This window comes from Schistocerca americana, chromosome 8, assembly GCF_021461395.2.
Source record: "Schistocerca americana isolate TAMUIC-IGC-003095 chromosome 8, iqSchAmer2.1, whole genome shotgun sequence".
NCBI classification, from domain to species: Eukaryota; Metazoa; Arthropoda; class Insecta; order Orthoptera; family Acrididae; genus Schistocerca; species Schistocerca americana.
The window spans coordinates 65,739,870-65,753,343 of NC_060126.1; the positions used below are offsets into that span (position 1 = coordinate 65,739,870).

The following is a 13,474-nucleotide window of genomic DNA, read 5'->3' on the forward strand; positions in this document are numbered from 1 at the left end:
GTACTGCAAGTCCTGTGAGTACACGCTTTTAACAGAATTTTAACTCTGCAAATCAGAACGTATTCTATATGCTGTTATTACAGTTACACTTCCTATTTTACGTGGTGATACGGGAAGATATTTTATGAATAACGTCATACTGGTCGGTATCATACAACTGATATTTTCCCCGTATCGTTTACTATCTCTATGACTCAACCTCACTGACTGTCATCGACGTTTCACCTTCAGTTACGTAATATCGTGTCGATACGAGCAGTCTGGCCAACTGGCGAGTCTACATATTTGCCGATGTGACGTCATGGTACTTTAAATGGAAACAGGGTGAAGCTTTCCGGGCTCCGGCAATACTGTATATAAATAAAAGTATGTTTCTACGCGCATCGTTAATGTAACTTTAGTGTTAAGTGTATTGTGGTGTCCTTGTGATTCGCGTTGTACAGTATTAATCTCGTGGAATATCCGGCTAAGTTAAATTTGCAAAGAAAAAAAAAAAAAAGCAAGTGGAGCCATCGCTTAGTGAGTGCTGAATAATTTTCCACAGGTAAGCGATGTCTACACTTAATAGTGACATGAGCGTATAGTAATATATTAGGAAAGTATTGCTAATTATTTCGTATAGTCGCCTGTAAACACTGCCAAAATTTCGCAACTCTAAATTACAGAATTGCGCCAACTAACTTTAAACGCCCATCCTTGAAATTCCCGAGACGATAGCTTTTTCACACGTCTTAGTTATTTCCTAATCAATTTTGTTTCAGAGAATCACCTGTCTCCTCCATTGATGCTTTTCTTTGAATCAGAACAGCGCAGAAAAGCAAAACTCTCATGAAGGCTGGTGAGTATCAAATACAGCATCAAAATATGTCTTCCAACTCATTATTAGAGCTTTTGACAGCTGTGTGTAAATGCCTTTGTTATCAGAATAATATCTTCATTTCTTTCTCCCGTTTCGAGTTTTTTTGCAGTGGATCGTAGTTATATATATATATATTCTGTACCACCGCGTTCTTATGTATGTCATCGCCAATTGTATCTATTTATTGGATCTTCTCCATTGTCGGCATGAAGACAAGTTCGAAGCGAATTATTTTCAGTTACTACTGTGTATTCGTTTGTTAAAAAATTAGCTGTTTGTTAAAGGAGTAAATGTAATGTCTTTCTTTCGTAGACCCGTCAATTTTTTCCCCCTAGACTCCCAGTCTTGTAATCTTATTTCGCAGCACACTAAACATTTCAGAACGTCGCAGTTATTACAAATTTCTCCTGGATTTTGTTTTTAAATAAGTGTCTGCTTCGAGTATTTGTCTTGACGTGCGTTTTGGACCCATAAAACATAACAGTAGCCAGACACTACGTAAACGAATTTTCATCTACTCTTTCAATGTGTTGCACTCATATAGAATAAATCTAATTACTAATGTAAGGTCGACAATTTCTAGGGTATGTCATAGTTGTGAATTACCAAATCTACTGGCAACTGTTACTATCGTGACAATACCTGAAAATTTAAAAACATTGTGCGCATTATGTTTGTTTATGCGATCTGTGTAGCATACTTTTTATTTTGTTATTATACTCATCTGACTTTTGAGATTACTTCCACGACTTTTGTGAACAGGTACGTCAGATTTCAGACGTTTTTATTCGTAAACGCTTCCTAATTTTAATTTGTACATTTTGATTCCTAAGGTTTTACTGTTGTAGATAAAAATAAAAATTAATTTATGGAACCTCCAATATTCAGCTTGGTGATTATCTTGTGGATTGAGAAGCTGCTTTAGCTATATTTAATCAGATCGCAACCGGTTTCGTGGCACTGGAAACCACATCTCGTCAGGTGACATGTGCATAACAATGAATTATCTAATTTTATTGTTAGTAAATTTTTATGGACATATATCACAACATACAGTAATGGGATTACAATTTGCACTGTTCTAAATGTGTACTACGAGTAAGAAGTATATTTCTTATCTCTCGTACGAGATGTGTAAATACTCTGTGTGTTATAAAAAATCGTGATTCTTTTCTTCCCCGATTCTTTCCTTAGGATGGAACAACTTTTTTAATGTGTTGCAGAAGTTCAGGATTATCGTCATCGATTAGCAAGAAATAGCATGTTGATGTTTATATTTCTAATTCCCCGGTTCTGAAACTTCAGTCGAGATATTTGCCGTTTTCCTGGGGCGTTTTAAATCGCCATCTTAATGTTCCTGTTTCGTTTGCTGTGTGGCTCCTACTCAATTGACGAAGGTTTTCCTTTCTGATTTGCTGTGCGCCATAATTTTACCACCGGGTGTTTGGTGTCACTAATAATCGTTAATCCAGAAAGTGGACCATAAGGTCGCAGGATCTAAGACCAGGTCAGGCACAAGGATTTATCAGTCTGCCTTTAGAGTAGCCTTAATCTCTCGGTGATGTGAAGTGCCAGTAAACAGGTGGATCGGTTCCATTTCCGCGGTAGGACTGCCGGGGTAGGTGAAGTGCGCCAGGACTGCCGAATCGGCGATTAATTTAAACAACTTGCAAAGCAGGCAGCTGAATAACCCTTTTGTGGGACTCCAATCCCACCATGTTATACAATTTTACCTTAATTTCTTGTCACAAAAGGGATCATAATTGTCCGTGGCCGTTAAGTTAGTTTGAAACTTAAGTAGCAGGTGGTAACACGAGGAAAAATTTTATGACTTATGACATCAGTGTTTGTCAGGACAGAGTTAGTGGAGTTTACTAATAGCCATGACATTTACGTGAATGTACACGGGCATTCTTATATTCCAGTGTTTTCTTACTGTAAAGTTAACCGTAACTTCTCTGTTCTACCGGCGAGGCTAGACGTACATCTCAGGAGTAGGACATTTGCTCTTGAAGCCTTGAAATACAACAAAAAGTATTTCATATAATATGTGAGACCTGTGGGTAGCAGAACTTACTACTTATTCCAGATCACTAACCCTTACTGTGCCATTGGAAGATAATTGCCCAAGCATCTCACCTAGAATTCCGTGCTCGACTGTCTCGGATTTCGTTGAAATTTTATGTGAACATTCGCACGTCTCCTCTATGAACATTGTCGAAGTTTAACGTTCGTCAAAGCAATAAAGGTCAAGATGTAGAGATGTAGTTACTTGTTTGACTTTTGCGCGACGTTGCGCAGAGCGAGAATGAATTTCTGGTGACAGAGCTGTTAATAGCTTAGGCTATATGTTGTGGAAAGAAATGGAATCTGGCCAACTTGTACAACATTATACGTACTCTTAAGATTAATAACGAAAAGATTTTTACAAGCGATATTCAGACGGAACATTTTACGCAAAAGCGCCCTAAAAAAAATTCAGTGTTTAGCTTCATATGTCTCAGGGATTAAAGACATGACGAAAGTGAACCAGCTTGTAAAAACCTAACAACCCAAGGTTCTCAAATTTAAAGTTTCATTTATGCACCACTTTCCAATACTGAATAAATTAAGTCCAAAGTCGAAGATTTTGTAATACAGTATCTTCGAACTCATATGTCGTATGTTAAACTCATGCTGAACGTGAAACTTAATACGAAATTGCTAGGTTGCATAAGGATGATAAGTGTAAAAAGGTGAAAATAGGATATGTTCGACACTTCTTTTATAAATACCGTTTTCTGCTAAAGCTTCAAAACCAGTTTCATTGGAAACAACATGTCTTACCCCCGCCCCTCCCCCTCAACAGCGGGTTTAATTTCCAGTGTGGGGCTAACAATGCTACATGAATTAAGGTAATTAGCCGGAAAATCGCGCTGCGAATAAAGTTATAACTGCGACAGAGGGCATTATAAACGTGAAACTTTGGACACTACAGCTTAGCAGCATAAGGTTTTCCAATGTCAACTATCATCACGTACTGCTTCCCAAATTTCTATAAAATAACTTCAAACCTGATTTTCATAAAAATTACGAAAAAGATCATATTCAATTTGCTTTTAGAAAATCAACTTTCCATTACTGGTTTCAGACAAATCACGGCTGGAAAGAGCCTGTTTCAGGCGTCGAGAAAATCATGTTCGATTTTCCGATGTATGCTAACAATATGTGGAAATGGATAAATGTGAGGGATTGTGCCACGGCAACAGGCGACATTGCAGCAACCTGTTGCCTGTGTTTCGTTGCATGTGGTTTTTATTTTTGAACTGACAAGTAATATCTGACTATGTTCATGGTGACATTGTCACTGGCCATTCAAGAACATGAACTGACAGTCCCATTCCGCAAATTCAGCCACGGATTGGTTTCTTCATCCAGGTTCCCAAGCCCGTGTTTTATTTCTTAATTTCGGTTCCTTATGGTTGTACCTATCTGCTTACAAAGCCATTAAGTAAGTACCTTACCTTCAATTCTTAAATCTGCAGGAATATCTCAAATAGATGGCATGCAAAAAGTAATATCAGTTTTGATTTTATACTTCTAAGCATTGCAGTTAACATTTTTAGAAATTTTTGATCCACTTTCTGTCGTTCTTTTTCTGGAAATTGACACTGTTGGCCAGATGACGGTATCGAAGGAAAACAGAGCGTTGAAATGGAGGTGTTGTTACGGTACCAAAGAAGCATCCTGTCTTCGGGCCAACAAAATAAATTAGCCGGACCTGGAGGATGCATAAATTTTATCAGAGCATCATTTTGTTCCATTGATATGTCAATAATGTTGCCGATCCACCATTCATTATCGTACGTACAGGCAGTGTAACGGCCAGGTAATAACTCCGTCACTTTCAAACTTAGCATGATATTGCTAGATACTCTGCGAAGAAAAATTTGTGTTATTAGTACATTAACCGAGCTCGAGTCAAGTGTTACAAATTAATGATGGGTTCAAATTGCTGATGATCTCTCATACCGGCAACAATGCTGCTTTCTCACCATCTTATTTCTTGAAACTTTTTGCTCTCTTAGGTTTCTTGTTTTGGAACTTGCTGTATATATATTTGATGTCTTGTACATTTCGGTCGTAAAAGTTGAACAGATTTTGGCGTCAATATTTAATTTGTTGATTACCTTTGTAGCCTTGTGCGAGTGGACAATCGCATGATTGTACCACCAGTCTCATCGGCTGTGCCACCAATCTCATCATACGGAGATGGCTAGTGCCAAAAAGTTCCATTCCGTTTCAGTATTGACATTGTTTTTGTGGATACACAAATTCTGATAATTTTTATATTATGCAACTGAAATAATATACTTCGGTGCTCTTGGTTTGAGTCGGCAGTCGACAAAAAAGTAACATGTTGCAAGTGATTTGAAATAATACAATTGTTGTGACTTGGCAAGACAGCCAAGCCACTATGAGATAGCCGAAAGGCACGCGTTTAAGCTCACGCAGGCTGGCGTGAGGTCTGGAACAGTTAAAGGAGTTGAGTCTAGTAAAAAAAGTACGTAGCTTCTGGAATACTTAACTTTAATCCATAATTGGTGAACATCGGTCTGACGGTACATACATCACAAGATAAATAGCAAATGATAATGGCGCCTTGCTAGGTCGTAGCAAATGACGTAGCTGAAGGCTGCTAACTATCGTCTCGGCAAATGAGAACGTAATTTGTCAGTGAACCATCGCTAGCAAAGTCGGCTGTACAACTGGGGCGATCGACGCGCAGGTCGCCGAAGTGGCGTCAAATCGAAAGACCTGCACCAGGCGAACGGTCTACCCGACGGGAGGCCCTAGCCACACGACATTTCCATTTCCAACTGGGGCGAGTGCTAGGAAGTCTCTCTAGACCTGCTGTGATGCGGCGCTCGGTCTGCAATCACTGATAGTGGCGACACGCGGGTCCGACGTATACTAACGGACCGCGGCCGATTTAAAGGCTACCACCTAGCAAGTGTGGTGTCTGGCGGTGACACCACAGCAACAACTAACAGTTTGCAACATCCCTTCGTCGACATAATAAGCCACAAAAGAATGTAATGTAACTTGCGAATTTTCCCCACGAAACCCTTGAGCAGCGTCTTGAACAACAAACTAATAATTTTCAGCAAAATCTTCGGGACCTAAATTAAGAAACGAAATTATAGGCTTGGGAACCTGAACGAAGAAACTAACCCGTGGCTGATATTGCGAGACCCCTATGGTGACGGGGCTACCAGTTCATGCTCTTGAACGGACGGATCCAGCACAATATAATCAGATATTACTTATCAATTTAAAAATAAAATCCACATGCAAGGAAACACAGACAACAGGTTGCTACAGTGTAGCCTGTACCTTGGTTCAGTCCTTCATATTTCGCCATCATTTTCAAGTACTGTTAGTACACATTCGAAAATCGAACGTGATTTTCTGGATACTTGAAAAGATGCCCTTTCCAGATGTGATTAGTTTGAAATTAGTAACGTGAAACAGATTTTCTAGAAGCAAATTGAATGTGATCTATTTTTATAATTTTTACAGAAATCAATTTTGAACTGATTTTTCAGAAATTTGGAAAGCAGTACGTGATGAGTTTATATCAGAAAACCTTATGTTGCTAAGTTGTAGTGTCCAAAGTTTCATGTCTATAACACCTTCAATCAAAATTATAACTTTATATTCGCAGCGCGATTCTCTGTCTTAATTGCTTCAATTTATGTAGCATTGTTAGCCCAAATTCGAAATTAAACCCGCTGCTGTCGGGGAGGAAGGGGAATGTGGGAAATTAAGACATGTTTCGAATGAAACTGGTTTTGAAGCTTTGACAGAAAACGGTATTTGTAAAACAAGTGTCGATATCTTCTATTTTCACCTTTTCACAAAAATCATACCCTTTTCGGCGAATTTTATATTATTGGTAAATAGTAGGCGCATCACATTTTGTATTCCGCATCCTTGTGCGATCTAACAGTTGCGCATTAAGTTACCTGTTCAACATAAGTTTACTCTACGAGATACAAGAATCCAAAATTTAAATTTTTTTCGTGCCGTGATTTTCGCGAGCAACATTTATCCCAATTATCGAGGATTGGTAGCTTGCGTTGGATAATCAAATACACATTGTTTTGATGTTCAAATCATGGTATTTGTAATGAGTACAGTTTGAAGAGTTTTGTTGAACAGTTTCTTTGCAAAATCAGTTCGAAAATACTGCATTTTTTACTGTTTTACAAAATCTTCAATTTTGCACTTAATTTATTTGGCATTGGAGCGTGTAGCATTAAAAAACTTTACATTTGAGAACCTTGTGTTGTTAGGTTTTTGTAAGCCAAGTTTCACGTTCGTCACACCTTTAATCCCTAAGGTACATGAAGCTAAACGCTGAATTTTTTTTTTTTTTTCGTGCGATTTTGCGTAAAATATTCGGTCTGAATATCGCCTCTCCATTATTATTCCACAGGACATACCATTTCATTGCTTTAACGAAAGTTAAGCTTCACCGATGTTGGTTTTGGGACATGTGCGAATGTTCAGAGAAAATTTCATCGAAATTCCTGATGGTTGAGCAGGAAAATGTCCCAAAATTAGGCGATTTGACATAGAATGATCGAGCTACTACTGTAACTGAATGGGAATATTGAGAAACGCCACATGCCCATTTTTGGCAAAATCGAGTTACCTATGGTTTTTTACTACAAACATATAGGCCTATCATGATATAGAGAAACGCCATATGTCCTCGCATTTTCTGTGTTGTTATGCAGCCATTGTATCATTCAAACTGAAAGAAACCTACCACATATACAAAGAATATCGGCTCTCAAAAATTTATGTTGTTTTAAACGGAGAGAATAATTGATATGTGCGTATAAATGACAAGAAAATGCACGATTTAAGGCGTTTTATACCATTTCTACCAAAAGAGGAAATCATTCAGAACTTCTACACTGACATATACAGCTGCCAACATGTGTCATAGAATAAACCAGGTCTGGAGTAAGATTCCAAAAATAATGCAAAATAGGCATGATTTGTTTGATTTTTGTCCATATTTGCAATAAAGTATGAGTGGTGTTTATGCTTATTTATTATAAAATGTTGAGGAAACCCACATGTCCACTAAATCAAGTTTAACTTACGCCAAGAAAACGTATTCTGACTGTTTACAGTCCATTGTCATTCTTCCCTCTACATTCATTTTAACTGAAAATGAGAAGAAAACCGGAATTTCAGCATAATTTTAAGACGTGGAATGTTTTTCATATCTCCTGAAAAGTTTCGTTTTTTTGGTGATGTAGAGTTTCTTTATGTTCACATTCAGTTATAATTAGTATCGCGTGGTTTTCTCAACTACTTACAACATACGAGTCGGTTCTACCGCTAGATAGTTAGTTAATTACATGTTCCATAGGTCTTATGAACGATTCTTTTATTGAAATTATGTGGAACAACTGAAATTCGTCTGTAGAACAGAAGGAGTTGTCCAGAAAAAATGATTTTAGGTTTATATTGAAAATGTTTTCTGACACCTGCCAAACATTTTGTGTTATTGGGCAAATGATTTTTGTTGCTGTGTATGGAAGTCTGTTCTGAGCCACTGACAGCGTTGATACGGAGTATTGAAGATCTTTTTTCGCATGCATACTCTGAAAACTGCTGTAAAGCACATGACAAAGCGTACTTACCACGGCAGCATGTGTTAAGAGCTTCATTCCGTTCCATTCGCGTGCGGAACGCGGGAAGGATAGTACTTAAATTGCTCGGAGAGCGTATCTAGCCTACGCGGCCCGGACTCGACTGATACGAAGGGATGGCGGTTGTCGCTGAGATACCTGCTGGTTTTTTTCGTGCCCAGTTTCACTGGACCGTTTTCTGAAATAATTGATTTTCAGCTTTTTAATTGCTGTTATTTCCAGCGATGAATGTAGACATCGAACAAATTTTGAAAAATCTTAAAGAGTCCATCAAACTTTTGAATTATACGTTTGAAGTTACATCGACTCAAAGGATCACATAAAACGGATAATTAAATAAAAAAACTTAATCTGTCCATCGCTCGCTGCTTCTCTCGAAAAGTAGTGAGGAGTTGAATACTGCTAAAAATTCACGGCTGCTCTCCTGTTGGTTCTGATTTTCTCTGTTAAAAAAAGTACGTTGTTGTAGAGGATCATGCCACTAATAGGACATTACCAAAAGTCATTGCTAAAGGGTAACAACTGAGGCTGGATAACTATGTTTCGTGCTAAGATGTCAATTACCGAGGGCTGCAAGCAGATAAAGGCATATTATGTAGACATAGGTAGCAGATCAGCTATCTGTTTTTATAAACACTGTGAATGAATTGTTAACTTTTTAATCCATTGCTGTCGCCATAACTTCCTTCCTTTTATTATTTCATAGAAATAGGAGGCAAATAATAAACGTAAGTGTAAAATTTGTAGCGTTCTGTTTCTCTAATTATTTAGAATGGAAAACCCATTTTAGTCAAATTTATATGTTTACTTTTTAACAGGAATTTGAATACAATTGATATTTTGCTGACAAAATCAAAAATTTTCTTTCAGAAAACTCGAATCAACAATTTAGAGAGTAATCGAAATATAACATTTACCAGAAAGAGTTACATGAAAATGGTTAAGATTTCAGGGATGAATTAATCTGTTGACCAACGTTTATCGTCCAGTCCGTTCATAAACATACGTTCTATAATGTGGTGCTCTTTAAGTTGACTCCATCAGAAACAATGCCATTCGATAGTAATTTTGGAGGGGGCACAGAACGTCATACTGAACTTTTTTTTTTTTTTTTAAAAAGTTTTATTTACAAAAAGTCAGCATCTCTGCTATGGAAAATTTGGTAAATCGGTTTTATATCCAGCTGTCGGCGAAAAATAAACATATTGTTATAGAGACCAGTTGCAGGTTATTCAGAACCAAAATACTTGGATCGGTTTTAACCATCTCTGACCATAGGGAGCTCCGTCACGTTCCTAGATTCACACTTAATACTGGTTCTTGAAACTCTGAAAGCAGTCTTTCGCAGGATAATTGGCGTCTGCCAGTGAAGGTTTCTTACAATATCCGAGACACTCTTCCACATGACAAACGCAACTGTGACTACACAGGTTCCTCGCTCTTGAGCACTATTGTGGGATGGGTCGCACAAGTATTTTGTAAGCAGTCACCTTTGCAGGCTGACTGCATTTTCCCAGTATCCTACTAATAAACCGAAGTCTTCTAAATGCTTTACCTACGACTGATCAGATGTGATCATTCCATTTCATACCCTGACCAACTGGATTTGTATGAATTAGCCAATTCCAATTAAGACTTACATGATAGTGTGGTTTTTGTGAGGTGCACAGTTTTAGCTTTTAAAGAAGTTGCCTATCTTTGTGCCACTTTGAAAACTTGAGTTCTGGCTGAATATTTGTGCAGGTAGTACTTCATTACAGATAAGTGCGTCATCTGTAAAAAGGCTAAAGTTCTCTTGATATTATGTGCAAGGTCTTTAATACACAACAAGAGCCCCAACATACTTCGCTGAAGGACACCTGAAATTAGTTCCACTTCTGCCGGCGATTCTCGATCGATGATACTATGCTGCCTCCTTCCTACCAAAAACTCTTGCAAGAAACGTAAGAGCAAAGTCTATTTGAATGTCTGCATCACTTGGTAAAAATTGATGAGCAGTAGCCACGGCAACAGTAACTTCTTCAATAATTTGTGGCGCAATTAGGTTTCGGCCTCTGTCTGGAGCATTTCCCAAATGGGCAGTTAATTCAGAATCATGTTCTTCGTCCCCTATGCGGTAAGAGGAACTCTGCGCATACCTTTAATGCGTCGATATTCGCGAAGAGGAGCGGCACTATTGCTGTTGTTTTGATAAAACAGCTTTACGAGTAAGCCCTGCTTGCCTTATCCAGACCCGTGTTGGCTGTCTGCAGTTGTAACGTACACTGGTGCTTGTGTTTCATCGCTATGTTGCCGAACCAGTACTGGCGTCTAGCGGTAAGTCATGAGGCTAACTCTGCTAACAAAGCAAATCCTGCAGGGCACAGTCAGAACATCATTCCTATGAAGCTGAGGTGGCTAAAGTCATGGGATAGCGATATGCACATATACAGATTGGGGGGGGGGGGGGGGGATATCGTGTACACAAGGAATAAAAGAGCAATGCATTGGCGGAGCTATCGATTGTGCTCAGGTGTTTCATGTGAAAAGGTTTACGACGTGATTATGGCCGCACGGCGAGAATTAACAGACTTTGAATGCGGAATGTCTGTTGGAGCTGAATGCACAGGGCCATTTCATTTCGTATATCATTAGTATTTTCTATATTCCGAAATCTACAATGTCAAGAGTGTTCCTAGAATATCAAATTTCAGGCATTACCTCTCACCACAGACATCGCAGTGGTCCACAGCCTTCACAGCAGCGGCATTGGCGTAGAGTTGTCAGTGATAACAGACAAGCAGCACTACGTGAAATAACCACAGAAATCAATGTGGAACGTACGACGAACGTATTTGTTAGGACAGTGCGGCGAGTGCCTTTGCTAGCTACACGACATCACCTGTAGTGCCTCTCCTGGTCGCCTGATCGTATCGGTTGGACCCTAGACGATTGCAAAACCGTGACTTGGTTAGATGAGTTCCGATTGCGGCGGGTAAGAGCTGATGATAGAGTTCGAATGTGGTGAAGACCCCACAAAGCCACGCACCCAAGTAGTGGCTCTGAGCACTGTGGAACTTAACTTCTGAGGTCATCAGTCCCCTAGAATTTAGGTTGTTGTTGTTGTGGTCTTCAGTCCTGAGACTGGTTTGATGCAGCTCCCCATGCTACTCTATCCTGTACAAGCTACTTCATCTCCCAGTACCTACTGCAGCCTACATCCTTCTGAATCTGCTTAGTGTATTCATCTGTTGATCTCCCTCTACGATTTTTTCCCTCCACGCTGCCCTCCAGCACTAAATTGGTGATCCCTCGATGTCTCAGAACATGTCCTACCAACCGATCCCTTCTTCTAGTCAAGTTGTTCCACAAGCTCCTCTTCTCCCCAATTCTATTCAATACCTCCTCATTAGTTATGTGATCTACCCACCTAATGTGCAGCATTCTTCTGTAGCACCACATTTCGAAAGCTTCTATTCTCTTCTTGTCTGAACTATTTATCGTCCACGTTTCACTTCCATACATGGCTACACTCCATACAAATACTTTCAGAAATGACTTCCTGACACTTAAATCTATACTCGATGTTAACAAAGTTTTCTTCTTCAGAAACGCTTTCCTTGCCATTGCCAGTCTACGTTTTATATCCTCTCTACTTCGACCATCATCAGTTATTTTGCTCAACAAATACCAAAACTCTTTTACTGCTTTAAGTGTCTCATTTCCTAATCTAATTCTCTCAGCATCACCTGACTTAATTCGACTACATTCCATTATTCTCGTTTTGCTTTTGTTGATGTTCATCTTATACCCTCCTTTCAAGACACTGTCCATTCCGTTCAACTGCTCTTCCAAGTCCTTTGCCGCCTCTGACAGAATTACAATGTCATCGGCAAAGCTCAAAGTTTTTATTTCTTCTCCATGGATTTTAATACCTACTCCGAACTTTTCTTTTGTTTCCTTTATTGCTTGCTCAATGTACAGATTGAATAGCATCGGGGATAGGCTACAGCCCTGTCTCACTCCCTTCCCAACCACTGCTTCCCTTTCATGTCCCTCGACTCTTATGACTGCCATCTGTTTTCTGTACAAATTGTAAATAGCCTTTGACTCCCTGTATTTTACCCCTGCCACCTTCAGAATTTGAAAGAGAGTATTCCAATCAACATTGTCAAAAACTTTCTCTAAGCCTACAAATGCTAGAAACGCAGGTTTGCCTTTCCTTAATCTTTCTTCTAAGATAAGTCGTAGGGTCAGTATTGACTCACGTGTTCCAACATTTCTACGGAATCCATACTGCTTCCCTGAGGTCGGCTTTTATCAGTTTTTCCATTCGTCTGTAAAGAATTCGCGTTAGTATTTTGCAGTTGTGACATATTAAACTGATAGTTCGGTAATTTTCACATCTGTCAACACCTGCTTTCTTTGAGATTAGAATATTATATTCTTCTTGAAGTCTGAGGGTATTTCGCTTTTCTCATACATTTTGCTCACCAGATGGTAGAGTTTTGTCAGAACTGGCTCTCGCAAGGCTGAAAGTAGTTCTAATGGAATGTTGTCTACTCCGGGGGCCTTGGTTCGACTCAGGTCTTTCAGTGCTCTGTCAAACTCTTCACGCAATATCATATCTCCCATTTCATCTGGGAACTACTTAAACCTAACTAACCTAAGGACATCACACACATCCATGCCCGAGGCAGGATTCGAAGCTGCGACCGTAGCGCTCGCGCGGCTCCTGACTGTAGCGCCTAGAACCTCTCGGCCACCCCGGCCGTCGCTCCCAAGTAGTCAACAAGGCACTGTGCAAGCTGGTGGTGGCTCCATAATGGTGCGAGCTCTGTTTACATCGACTGAACTGGATTCTCTGGTCCAATTTCAAACTTATTCTTCGGAATGGGAGGGAACTACAAGCTTTCGGAAA

The 13,474-nt window shown here is 39.3% G+C and overlaps 1 protein-coding gene across 2 annotated transcripts in view; it reads left to right on the top strand.

The window, feature by feature from the left end:
* The first annotated feature begins 304 nt into the window (after nucleotides 1-304).
* LOC124545483 (ubiquitin carboxyl-terminal hydrolase 2-like) overlaps nucleotides 305-13,474 on the top strand; it is a 404,422-nt gene continuing 391,252 nt past the window's right edge. For both annotated transcript variants that reach the window (XM_047124421.1, XM_047124419.1), the window contains exons 1-2: nucleotides 305-544; nucleotides 762-838. The gene's annotated coding sequence lies outside the window, so the exon portion shown is untranslated. The remainder of the gene's footprint in view (nucleotides 545-761; nucleotides 839-13,474) is intronic.